Below are 12,469 nucleotides of genomic sequence, written 5' to 3'. Positions count from 1 at the left end.
ACCATACTGTGTGTGTCTGTGTGTGTATGTGTGTGTGTGCCAAGCCAACCCAAGCCAAGTAGGGCAGCCTGAGGGCTTGTGTGGTGATTGTAGCTGACGCAGCCTGCTGTCCACTGTGAGCTCTTAGTAACACCAAAGACCACAGCCAGATAGGACACACACACACACACAGAGAAGTAACGCAGTCTGGCAGGTGAAGAGAGGATGAGGACACATTAGGGTTAATCGGACGTTTGCTCTCTGACCACTGCAGAGAGTGTGTGTGTGTGTGTGTGTGTGTGTGTGTGTGTGTGTGTGTGTGTGTGTGTGTGTGTGTGTGTGTGTGTGTGTGTGTGTGTGTGTGTGTGTGTGTGTGTGTGTGTGTGTGTGTGTGTGGGTATGTGTGTGTGTGTGGGGGGGTGTATGGTTGTGTGTCCTTAATGATCTCATCAGAGATTTGTGCCTTCTCACTTATTCATCTCTCAGAGGGAGGGATAGAGGGATCAGACAGGGATCACAGAGAAGAAGGGAGCAGAGAGAGAGAAAGAGAGATGGAAAAAATACAGAGCAGCGGATGAATGAAAGTGTAAAGCCCGGTGGGGTGTGCTACTATGTAACACAGTCTATATCAAACTCCTTACATCCTGATGTGAGACGAATCAGAGATTTGAGTGAATATTCAGAGAGGCTATATGGACACACATTTCTAGTAGCTAAGGATTCTGCATTGAATGAACGACACGTGGGATCAGTTGGAGTGGGGTTTAAAGCAATCACCATAAGGCTGCAGGTTACAACATCTTCTTTTAGCAGGCAGGCAGGCAGGCAGGCAGGCAGGCAGGCAGGCAGGCAGGCAGGCAGGCAGGCAGACAGACAGACAGACAGACAGACAGACAGACAGACAGACAGACAGACAGACAGACAGACAGACAGACAGACAGACAGACAGACAGACAGACAGACAGACAGACAGAACCAAAACCTACAGAGAGATGAACCTGTAGAAGAATCCCCTAAGCAAGCGGGTCCTGAGGCTCTGTTCACAAATAAAAACAGAGCCCCAGAACAGCAACACAATTAGAACCAACCAAATCATGAGAAAACAAAAAAGATAATTACTTGACACATTGGAAAGAATTAACAAAAAAACAGAGCAAACTAGAATGCTATTTGGCCCTAAACAAATAGTAAATGGCTGACAGACAGACAGACAGACAGACAGACAGACAGACAGACAGACAGACAGACAGACAGACAGACAGACAGACAGACAGACAGACAGACAGACAGACAGACAGACAGACAGACAGACAGACAGACAGACAGACAGACAGAGGCAAAGCCACGGCAGAGCCGGGCAGAGGCCTTGCCAGATTGAACACTGTCCCACCCAATCAGGATGGTTTAAAATATATTTAAACATTTCATTTGTTGTTTGTATTGTCTCCTGACTAATCAGAAATGTTGAAAAATGTAGTAGGAAGTTACAGGGACCTAATTGGTTACATTGCAATCATATGGTACCACTAAAATGCAAGTATTCCCCACTACAGTGACCAATGGAAAATGCCGTATTCATCATGGAAGTGGTATGGAAAGTTTTATTGTCTGGAATACAGTTCGACAGGGGACACTGTTTTCTGTAAAATGTGTAGATATTTCCCAGAGGCAACTATGGAAGGCTCATTTGTTAGAGATGGCTATAAGGATTGGAAGCACCTTTGTAAGGCTTCCGTCAGGAATTCCCATCCCTTATTGACGTTTTTGACAGCTTCAGCCCTGACATTTTCCCTAACATCAATAGACTACCAAGGTCCATCATTACCTTTCCTATGACTTTATGTACTGCCAAAAGTCTATTCTCCACTACAGGTCGAATCAAAACATCCATCAGATCTTGCATGCTGACTGCACATCTCAAACAACCCTGTTGTCCTTTGAAAGGGAAATCAGCGACTCTTTGACCTATGATATAATCATCTGTTGTTCTGCCCCTGAACAAGGCAGTTAACCCACTGCTCCTAGGCCGTCATTGAAAATAAGAATTTGTTCTTAACTGTCTTGCCTAGTTAAATAAAGGTAAAACAAAATAAAAAATCTCCATCTTCAACACCAAGCCTCTATGTCTTGTGCTGTAAAACATGAAACACACAAGAAAGGTAAGCCTGAATACTGTTTCTTTATGGTTTAGCCTAATGTTTTCATGCCGGCCTTGGTAGTCCAGGTCTATGTGTTTAAATTAAAGTGAGCTACTGTATTCATACCTACCGTGGTATTAGGCTATGTATACTGAAGAAGAAAATATGAACTCAACATGTAAAGTGTTGGTCCCATGTTTCATGAGCTGAAATAAAAGATTGCAGAAATGTTTCATATACACAGAAAGCCTATTTATCTTACATTTTGTGCACAAATTTGGTTACATTCCTTTCATTGAGCATTTCTCCTTTGCCAAGATCATCCATCCACCTGACAGGTGTGGCATATCAAGAAGCTGATTAAACAGCATGATCATTACACAGGCGCACCTGTGTAAAATTGCCATTTTATCAATGGCAATTTGAATGCACAGAGATAGAGTGACGAGATCCTGAGGCCCATTGTCGTGTCATTCATCTGCCTCCATCACCTCATGTTTCAGCATGATAATGTACGGCCCCATGTCACAAGGATCTGTACACAATTCCTGGAAGCTGAAAAGTCCCAGTTCTTCCATGGCCTGCATACTCACCAGACATGTCACCCATGGAGCATGTTTGGGATACTCTGGATCGACGTGTACGACAGCGTGTTCCAGTTCCCGCCAATATCCAGAAACTTTGCATAGACATTGAAGAGGAGTGGGACAACATTCCTCAGGCCACAATCAACAGCCTGATCAACTCTATGTGAAAGTGTGTTGTGCTGCATGAGACAAATGGTGGTCACACCAGATACTGACTGGTTTTTCTGATCCATGCCCCTAACTTTTTTTTAACGGTATCTGTGACCAACAGATGCATATCTGTATTCCCAGTCATGTGAAATCCATAGATTAGGGCCTAATGAATTTATTTCAATTGATTGATTTCCTTATTTGAACTGTAACTGAGTAAAATCTTTGAAATTGTTTCATGTTGCGTTTATTTGTGTTCAATGTATGAAGATTTCATGTTTTCATGCCTGCCTTGGTAGGCCAGGTTTAAGTTAGCTGATTCCAGTGAGCTACTGTATTCATACCTGCTGTGGTATTATATATAATGACTTCATGTTGCTTACTCAACGTGAGCTATTCATTTCATATCCACCATACACTTCAAGATATCGGCCTAAAGTGCTTGTATTCTGTGTGGCTGTTTTCATATGGCAGAAAGTGTGCACTTTTGGGCTTAATGAAAACACTTTCAGGGCTTTCTATTCTTCCTTGCTTCTTTGTACAATAGTGCAATAAACTGTTTGTGTATATTTCAATCCAGTGCCGAGCTGGTGTCCTGCCTATGCGCTGACCATGGTACTGAATCCACCTGTTGTGCCTGTACATTAGATCGCTCCTTTGAGTGGTAGTGGTCGATCAGATAATGTGTTGATTATTTCATGAGGTTGGACTATCGGACTGAACACTTCAACCATTATCTGTATTTTGTGACAGTATAATTTTTGCTATTTTATCACTGCATTTGTCTGCTGCTGTAGAATATGTCTTTATCTCTGTCTCTCTCGCTCTCTCTCTATGTAAGTGATAGACATGTTGTGAATTTCATTATGTTTGTTTACTGTCGGAGTCGGCCAGTCGGCCTGTTTTGTCAGCGGTGTTGTTGTAAGCGGTTGTGTAGTTGTGCACTTGCGCTGCCTACTTGGCAATAATAACAGGCTTGTTTCTCAAGGGATTTGTTGTTGTTGTTGTGTGAAACCATAGCCTATGTTATACAGCAACATGGGCAGTGGCTCTGCACTCCGCTCGGTTCACTGACTCCTGATATTCACATTCACAAAAGGAATTGTGCATTTATTCCCATATCTCATGACTTCTACAATTTAGCCTCTTTATTTTGCTTCTCAATAGAAGATGATGTTTAGGCCATGGCCCTGACTCCGGTAGCGATCACCATTTCCTCTATAGATGAAATAGCCTAGGCCTACAGAAATATTGTGGCAAATAATACAGCTTAGAAAAATGATTCATTCAATAGTAATATTGGGGTAGAAATATGTGTAAACCACAGTGTAAGGAATTGTAGCCTAGACCTTTTTTTGTAGTCCATGAATGTCCTGTAGTAAAACGTATAATACAGAGATGAATCAGCAGCGACTAGCATCCAAACCTTCAGCTGCTGTGAAGTGTAGGAATTCCTTGAGTATCCCATTCTCATGTAACACAGCACCACATAAATCTGTTCATTTTCTTACCTCTGTGCTTATCTGGCCACCTAGCTTAACATATCAGCCATAAAGGCTAGGCCTATTAGTCCTATCTAATTCTGGATATCATGATGGATGTCTTTCACATTGTCATGATTGTTGGTCATTTTCAGTTGCCTACATCTGTTTATCATTGAATCTTTCACACAGGTTATCATAGAATCTTTCACACAGGTTATCATAGAACCTTTCACACAGGTTATCATAGAATCTTTCACACAGGTTATCATAGAATCTTTCACACAGGTTATCATAGAATCTTTCACACAGGTTATCATAGAACCTTTCACACAGGTTATCATAGAACCTTTCACACAGGTTATCATAGAACCTTTCACACAGGTTATCATAGAATCCCTCACACAGGTTATCATAGAATCTTTCACACAGGTTATCATAGAATCTTTCACACAGGTTATCATAGAACCTTTCACACAGGTTATCATAGAATCTTTCACACAGGTTATCATAGAACCTTTCACACAGGTTATCATAGAATCTTTCACACAGGTTATCATAGAATCTTTCACACAGGTTATCATAGAACCTTTCACACAGGTTATCATAGAACCTTTCACACAGGTTATCATAGAATCTTTCACACAGGTTATCATAGAACCTTTCACACAGGTTATCATAGAATCTTTCACACAGGTTATCATAGAATCTTTCACACAGGTTATCATAGAATCTTTCACACAGGTTATCATAGAACCTTTCACACAGGTTATCATAGAACCTTTCACACAGGTTATCATAGAATCTTTCACACAGGTTATCATAGAATCTTTCACACAGGGCACCTTCCATTCGCCAGGCAGGCCATTTGGGATATTTTTGCCAAAAATAGAGTACACCCACTTCTCCATGCACCACACTACACCACTGACGTCTGGGTATTTTTGCTGTACTTTTGCTGGAAAATGTTGGCCTAGTCATTTTTACTCAGGACCAGCCACACAGCAACGTCTGCCTACGTCTCTGCAGACAGGCCCGGGCATAGAGGGAACGCACCAAGTTGACCATCCCCTATGGGGATATAGCTTTAGCCTAGTGACATCGGACGGGACAGCGGCAGATACAGGTCAAGCTGTGACAGCGGCAGATACAGGTCAAGCTGTGGCAGCATGGAAGTGGCGAGCGCTTTATTATGATAAAGTGACAGTAGCCAGCTGCCTGCCCCCGCACACACACACACACACAGACACGGCGGGTCGGAGAGAGCTAGAGCGCTGCGGTATCCACAGGCGTCAGAGCAGAACTAATAGTGAGCTGAGCACTGCATGACTCAACAACCGTACGGCAGGTCCGATCACTGCGCTGTTGGAGGTAGATGAGCGGTGTAGATACAGCAACACTACAGTATGCATAAGGTAGCCTATGCCCTATACTGTTTGTGACATGCTGCAGGCTACTGCTGACTGGGTCAACAACAGCTAAAGAAGGCTAAATGACTAGCAGACTCGTTATCTCAAGGAACGGAATTTAAGACTAAGGTAACTCGTCTATATTCTACCAGGTGCTACAGTGATAACAGGGAGCTGGATTCAGTGCTGGTAGCCTATTCTGTAGCGACATGCGCTTCTGGCGAGAGAAGAGTCAGTAAAGGGAAAATAGCTTGATTCACTGTCGTATCCATTCACATCCCCACACCACTCCGTCCAGCAGCAGTAGCGTCAACGATCATTCAAATCCTGGCAGAATCAGACATCTTAGGTGAGAGGGTCGTTTCAGACAGTCACTCAGACACACACTCGTCCTCCTTTCTCTTCTGGGGATAGACTTTGGAAACAAACAACCTACGACGCAGTATCCACTGCTCTCGCGCACACGCACGTACACACATGAAACCTCAATGTCATCGCAGGCTACAACGCAGCCCTTGTCTCCCACTGGGTGTGATAAAACTGATGCAGACATATTTATGCGATATATACTTTCTTGTTTAAGCACAATAATAGGCCACAAACACTCTGCATTGGAACCCGTGATGTGGAAAGGAGCAGAGCCACCATCATCGTTCCAAATGGAATACATTATTCCTTACCTGTCTCTCAGTCGCGTGGCTCTCTCTTCATAATCCTTTACAACGGAAACTTTTCCTCCACTCCAGACAAACGGTCAAAAATAACCTACACTTCTTTTAGACTTCCCCTTGAATAGATACTTTGAACCACCAACCCTAACAAATATAAACAGGCTGACGCTGAGAGGAGAGAGAGAAAAATAGGCTTCTGAATTCTGGGGAATCGATCATCAAAATGGACCATACAATCCAGCAGGTTATTTTCCTCTCCTTCCAATCAGAAAACAGTAGATCTGACAGATTCAAATACACGGAGCGTTGTATCTACACAAGATGCGATACACACGAACATATACGCACCCACCGCAGGCAGGCGTTCTCTTGAATGAGCGCGGTGCCCAATCCGAGACGCTGCGCACGGGAGGCGCGAGGGAGCGAGGCTGGGGGAGTTCCCGTTCCATTCCGCCCCGGGCGTTCCAAAGCGCGCTCACGGTCAAGTCAACGGTCATTAGCAGATCATATGGGCTGCAATCTGCCTGCTGATGCCGCTGGCGGATACGTTGATGTGATGATGATATGTGAGTTGACATATTTTAATGAAACAGAAGGAGACAAATTTAGGCTATGGAGAAGAAAAAAAAACGAAGAAAAACATTACAAAATGAAAACGATTTCTTGAGTTCAGTATTTTTTATATACAGTATATAGGCTAGTTTTTTTTCTCCATAATGTATCAGCACAAAACTACTGAAGCACCCTGGCGTTATAAATGCTAATATTATTGGTCACTAGACTTATACCAGCATTGATTCAAGATAAAAAGTTTTACAGTGTGGGTTTTATTGACATGATATAGCCTACTTATACACGATGTAGTGTATTTTCATCATTGTCAGAGGGTAGGTCTACCTTGTCTCACAGCCAAGGAAGGTGATTGAAAACTTCATGTTTGTGCTCATGACCAAAGAAAAAAGGGGAAACTTGTTTTTCAAGAAAATGCACTTTCGCTCAGTGACACTTTACACTGAATTGTAGCAAAAATAAATGTTCCTTTGTCAGCCCTAACTTGAAAAAAGGAAAGGAAAACATGACAATAAAGTTGACAATATTATGGGAATTACAGTGCATTTCCACAACTTTGGTCCTGCCCTGTTCACGCTCCCTTGCCATCAGGCTTGCATTGCCTACATTGAAAAGGAATGGCTTCTGAAGTGTCATCGCCCCATGACAGTGGATTTCAAAAGGGACGGACAGTGTGCGATGAAACTTCGGATTCCTGGATTCGCTGTTGATACCTAGCACTACCTAACCTGCTTTCTAGCACCCACACAAGGGCGAAGCTAACGTGGCTATCCGAATTATCCAGTTATGTGGCGACAATGGAAAGGCTACATTCCTAAACTATTACCTGTGCCTAGTCAAACCCCCTGGAGATCAACTGGGAAGTGACAGGTAAAAAAGGCTTTTCTCTGATACCTGTATGATAACTACAATTACTCAAGGGGAGGGAAAATTTTGACAACATTATTCTAACCTCTTAAATGTAAAGTTCCCATATTTGGGGACCCTATTACATTTGTGTTATTAAATTCAGGCTGGTAGTAGAACGGTAGCCCCTATCTGCAAAAGCAGGGTGTCTACGGAAAACTGTGTTTCTTGGCTATTGATTGACCTTGCGTGTGACTTACTACCATATATGGGCAGACGAATGTATAAGGGCAGGCCGAGCCGATGACCTTTCTAGATGGCTTCTACCTACATTCTGGTTAGCGTTGTGAAGCGTAAACAAATTATACACGGAATACGTTGATACACTGAAAGCCAGGACTCCACAGATCACGAGGATATAGTATTTGTCTGCCTGTGATCTACCGTTATTGATCACCAGCCCGAGAGTCAAAATGTTTATTTTACACAATGTTTTCAACAAACAGCAAGCATCTTACAAGGTAAGCTTTGATTTGGTCTGTGTTTGAGCTATAGCTGCATGGGGGGTATCAAATTAATCATTAGCTTGATAGGAGCAAATCTAGCCTAATGTTATCTGATTATGTATGACTTAATAGCAACATTGACTGTCCACCGAGTGACAAAATCTTTGCACATCAAAAATATGTTGTCTGCTTACACGCTGTAGGCATCCATTACACAGGGGATTGGCTACTATGGCACCTTGACAGTCTTGTAGCCAATGAGATAAGCTTTCCAGGGATATGCAGTTGACCTGAGTGGGACAAAGCAAGGCCTAGAACCTTTTATGCAAACTTTTGCTACCTGGCTCAGAGACTTGGAAACGTCCCGTTCCCACCTCTGACACCACTTACTAAAACATCTGTCCATTTTCATCTGTCTGTCAATCCCATTTTGTTCTGATATTGTTCACATGTTGTGGAAGCTGATGTGTTTCCAGCTCTGGGAATCAACAATTGAGAAATATCTTGTCAATAAAAGATGACTTTTAAAATAAAAAAAACGAAACGTTATTTTCTGTGTTTGATATTGTGGATTCTGAACTATGTAACTCCTATCTATCTTCTGATAATTTCCTCACAATTTCCCAGATGTCTTCTTTCCAAATATTTTTGCATGTCAGAATCTTGTTATTACAGATGAATAGCAGTTACTTTTGGGCATGTCTATTTAGGCAGACATCTACATTTTGCCAGTACTACACATGAATATGTTGCCAAATCGTGATCTGCTCAAGTGTCTTTAACAACATGAAGAAGTTTGTGGCCTATGTAGGAGAAATGATCAGTGGTGTAAAGTACTTAAGTAAAAATACTTTAAAGTACTACTTAAGTCGTTTTTTGGGGTATCTGTATTTTACTTTACAATTTATATTTTTGACAACTTTTGCTTTTACTTCACTACATTCACAAAGGAAATAATTTACTTTTTACTCCATACATTTTCCTGACACCCAAAAGTACTCGGTACATGTTGAATGCTTAGCAGGTCCAATTCACACACTTTTCAAGAGAACATGTGGTCATTCCTACTGCCTCTGATCTGGCAGACTAACTAAACACAAATGCATCATTTGTAAGTTATGTCTGAGTGTTGGAGTGTGCCCCTGGCTATACGTAAACTCAGCAAAGAAAGAAACGTCCTCTCACTGTCAACTGTTTGTTTTCAGCAAACTTAACGTGTAAATATTTGTATGAACATAACAAGATTCAACAACTGAGACATAAACTGAACAAGTTCCACAGACATGTGACTAACAGAAATTGAATAATGTGTCCCTGAACAAAGGAGCAGGGGGGCAAAATCAAAAGTAACAGTCAGTATCTGGTGTGGCCACCAGCTGCATTAAGTACTGCAGTGCATCTCCTCCTCATGGACTGTACCAGATTTGCCAGTTCTTGCTATGAGATGTTACCCCATTCTTCCACCAAGGCACCTGCAAGTTCCCGGACATTTCTGGGGGGAATGGCTCTAGCCACCCTCCGATCCAACAGGTCCCAGACGTGCTCAATGGGACTGAGATCTGGGCTCTACACTGGCCATGGCAGAACACTGACATTCCTGTCTTGCAGGAAATCACTCACAGAACGAGCAGTATGGCTGGTGGCATTGTCATGCTGGAGGGTCATGTCAGGATGAGCCTGCAGGAAGGGTACCACATGAGGGAGGAGGATGTCTTCCCTGTAACGCACAGCGTTGAGATTGCCTGCAATGACAACAAGCTCAGTCCGATGACGCTGTGACACACCGCCCCAGACCGTGACAGACCTTCCACCTCCAAATTGATCCCGCTACAGAGTACAGGCCTCGGTGTAACGCTCATTCCTTCAACGATAAACACAAATCCGACCATCACCCCTGGTAAGACAAAACTGTGACTCGTCAGTGAAGAGCACTTTTTGCCAGTCCTGTCTGGTCCAGCGACGATGGCTTTGTAATCATAGGCGACGTTACCGTTGATGTCTGGTGAGGAGCTGCCTTACAACAGGCCTACAAGCCCTCAGTCCAGCCTCTCTCAGCCTATTGTGGACAGTATGAGCACTGATGGAGGGATTGTGCATTCCTGGTGTAACTCGGGCAGTTATTGTTGCCATCCTGTACCTGTCCCGCAGGTGTGATGTTCGGATGCTCCGATCCTGTGCAGGTGTTGTTACACGTGGTCTACCACTGCGAGGACGATCAGCTGTCCGTCCTGTCTCCCTGTAGCGGTCTCACAGTACGGACATTGCAATTTAATGCCCTGGCCACATCTGCAGTCCTCATGCTTCCTTGCAGCATGCCTAAGGCATGTTCACGCAGATGAGCAGGGACCCTGGGCATCTTTCTTTTGGTGTTTTTCAGAGTCAGTAGAAAGGCCTTTTTAATGTCCTAAATTTTCATAACTGTGACCTTAATTGCCTACCGTCTGTAAGCTGTTAGTGTCTTAACGACCGTTCCACAGGTGCATGTTCATTAATTGTTTATTGATCATTGAACAAGCATGGAAAACAGTGTTCAAACCCTTTACAATGAAGATCTGTGAAGTTATTTGGATTTTTACGAATTATCTTTGAAAGAGAGTCCTGAAAAAGGGACGTTTTTTGTTGTTGCTGAGTTTACATTTTAAAAACAAGAAAATGGTGCCGTCTGCTAATATAAGGAATTTGAAAGGATTTATACTTTTACTTTTACTTTAGATACTTAAGTATATTAGAGCAAGTACATTTACTTTTGATACTTAAGTATATTTAGAACCAAATACTTTTAGACTTTTACTCAAGTAGTATTTTACTGGGTGACTTTCACTTTTACTTGAGTAACTTTCTATTAAGGGACCTTTACTTTTACTCAAGTATGACAATTGGGTACTTTTTCCACCACTGGAAATGGCGCACTCTAGTTATGTGACATATACAAAATGACAGTACTTGGTCATGCTTTGAATATTATTTTTGACCATGTATCTGCTGTGCTAAGCCAAGTTCTTTATGCCATTTTAACTGTATACACCACATCCTCATTCCGGGCAAGGCAATACCCACTGGAACAGACGTCGTTCAACATCCTAGTTTTTATTTACATTTGATTGAGTTGTCAACTAACATTAATTCAACGTGAAATCAACAAAACATGTTATCATGTCATTGGATTTAGGCTAACAGTTGGTTGAAAAAAGGCCCAACTCCCTTACGTTGATTACTTTTTGCCAGTCAGTTTTCCAAGTTGATTCAACGTCATCACATTTAATGTTTTTGTTGAAATTATGTGGAAACAACATTGATTCAACCCGTTTTTGCCCACTGTGTAGCCCCTATTCATATTGCCTTCTAATGGTTTCTGTGTATAAGGACCAATAGGAACACACAATAACTATCAGCAAAGGGAAATTACCTCAGTTAACTAGGGAGACAATGTTAAAAGTTAGCTTATTGCTTCACGCCCAACCAAACTCTAACTGCATATTTCCCCACAGAGACAGAATAATAAAGCTTGATTATTTGAAAACACCTTGTTAGGGAACCCTGTGGCTGCTTTGATGAAGATTTAACAATAAAGGAGGGTCTAATACATAACTGGGGAATTAAAAGTACCTGCTGAACCTGTAAACCTTGGAATTCTAATTAGGTTCCGTTTCAGTTAAAGGTGCATTCCGTTAGATCTAAGTTCCCTTGTGACAACGACAAGACCTAAACAGGCTAGAAAAACACAGAATGAAAAGAGAATGTTCTTTGATTCATGCAGATTGAGTATTTAAACGAGGAAGGGAAAGCGTGACTAGAGTGTATAAGGAAGTAATAAGAGGAGAGGCAAGGGTGCACAGTACATCTCTTAAGGGTAAAAACACAGGTGTGCTATTTAACAAAGATGCAAATGAAAGTAGGACTGTAGCTGCTCACTGATTAATTGGAAAATAGTTTTCTACAGGGGGGTAACTTTGGTTTTAGAAGTGGGGGGCATAATGTTTTTTATTTTAATATTTTTAATCCAGTCGGATCAACACACCAAACAGCCTACCCGACCACTCGGAGGAGTCCGCATGGTCCTAAAGCACACCATTGCCTCGTTTTGTATCAGATTCCAATTAGAAAACTGGGCGGGACAAAAATGCTATTTCAG

At 42.2% G+C, this 12,469-nt stretch overlaps 1 protein-coding gene across 1 annotated transcript in view; it reads right to left on the bottom strand.

Annotated features, from left to right (window-relative positions):
* The window catches only part of LOC115206742 (teneurin-2-like), a 166,905-nt gene extending 160,134 nt beyond the window's left edge, over positions 1-6,771 (bottom strand). The window contains exon 1 of the mRNA XM_029773949.1: positions 6,425-6,771. The gene's annotated coding sequence lies outside the window, so the exon portion shown is untranslated. The remainder of the gene's footprint in view (positions 1-6,424) is intronic.
* Between the last annotated feature and the right edge of the window lie 5,698 nt (positions 6,772-12,469).

Source organism: Salmo trutta, chromosome 13 (genome assembly GCF_901001165.1).
Source record: "Salmo trutta chromosome 13, fSalTru1.1, whole genome shotgun sequence".
Taxonomy (NCBI): domain Eukaryota; kingdom Metazoa; phylum Chordata; class Actinopteri; order Salmoniformes; family Salmonidae; genus Salmo; species Salmo trutta.
This window is presented reverse-complemented; position numbering and strand designations above follow the sequence as displayed.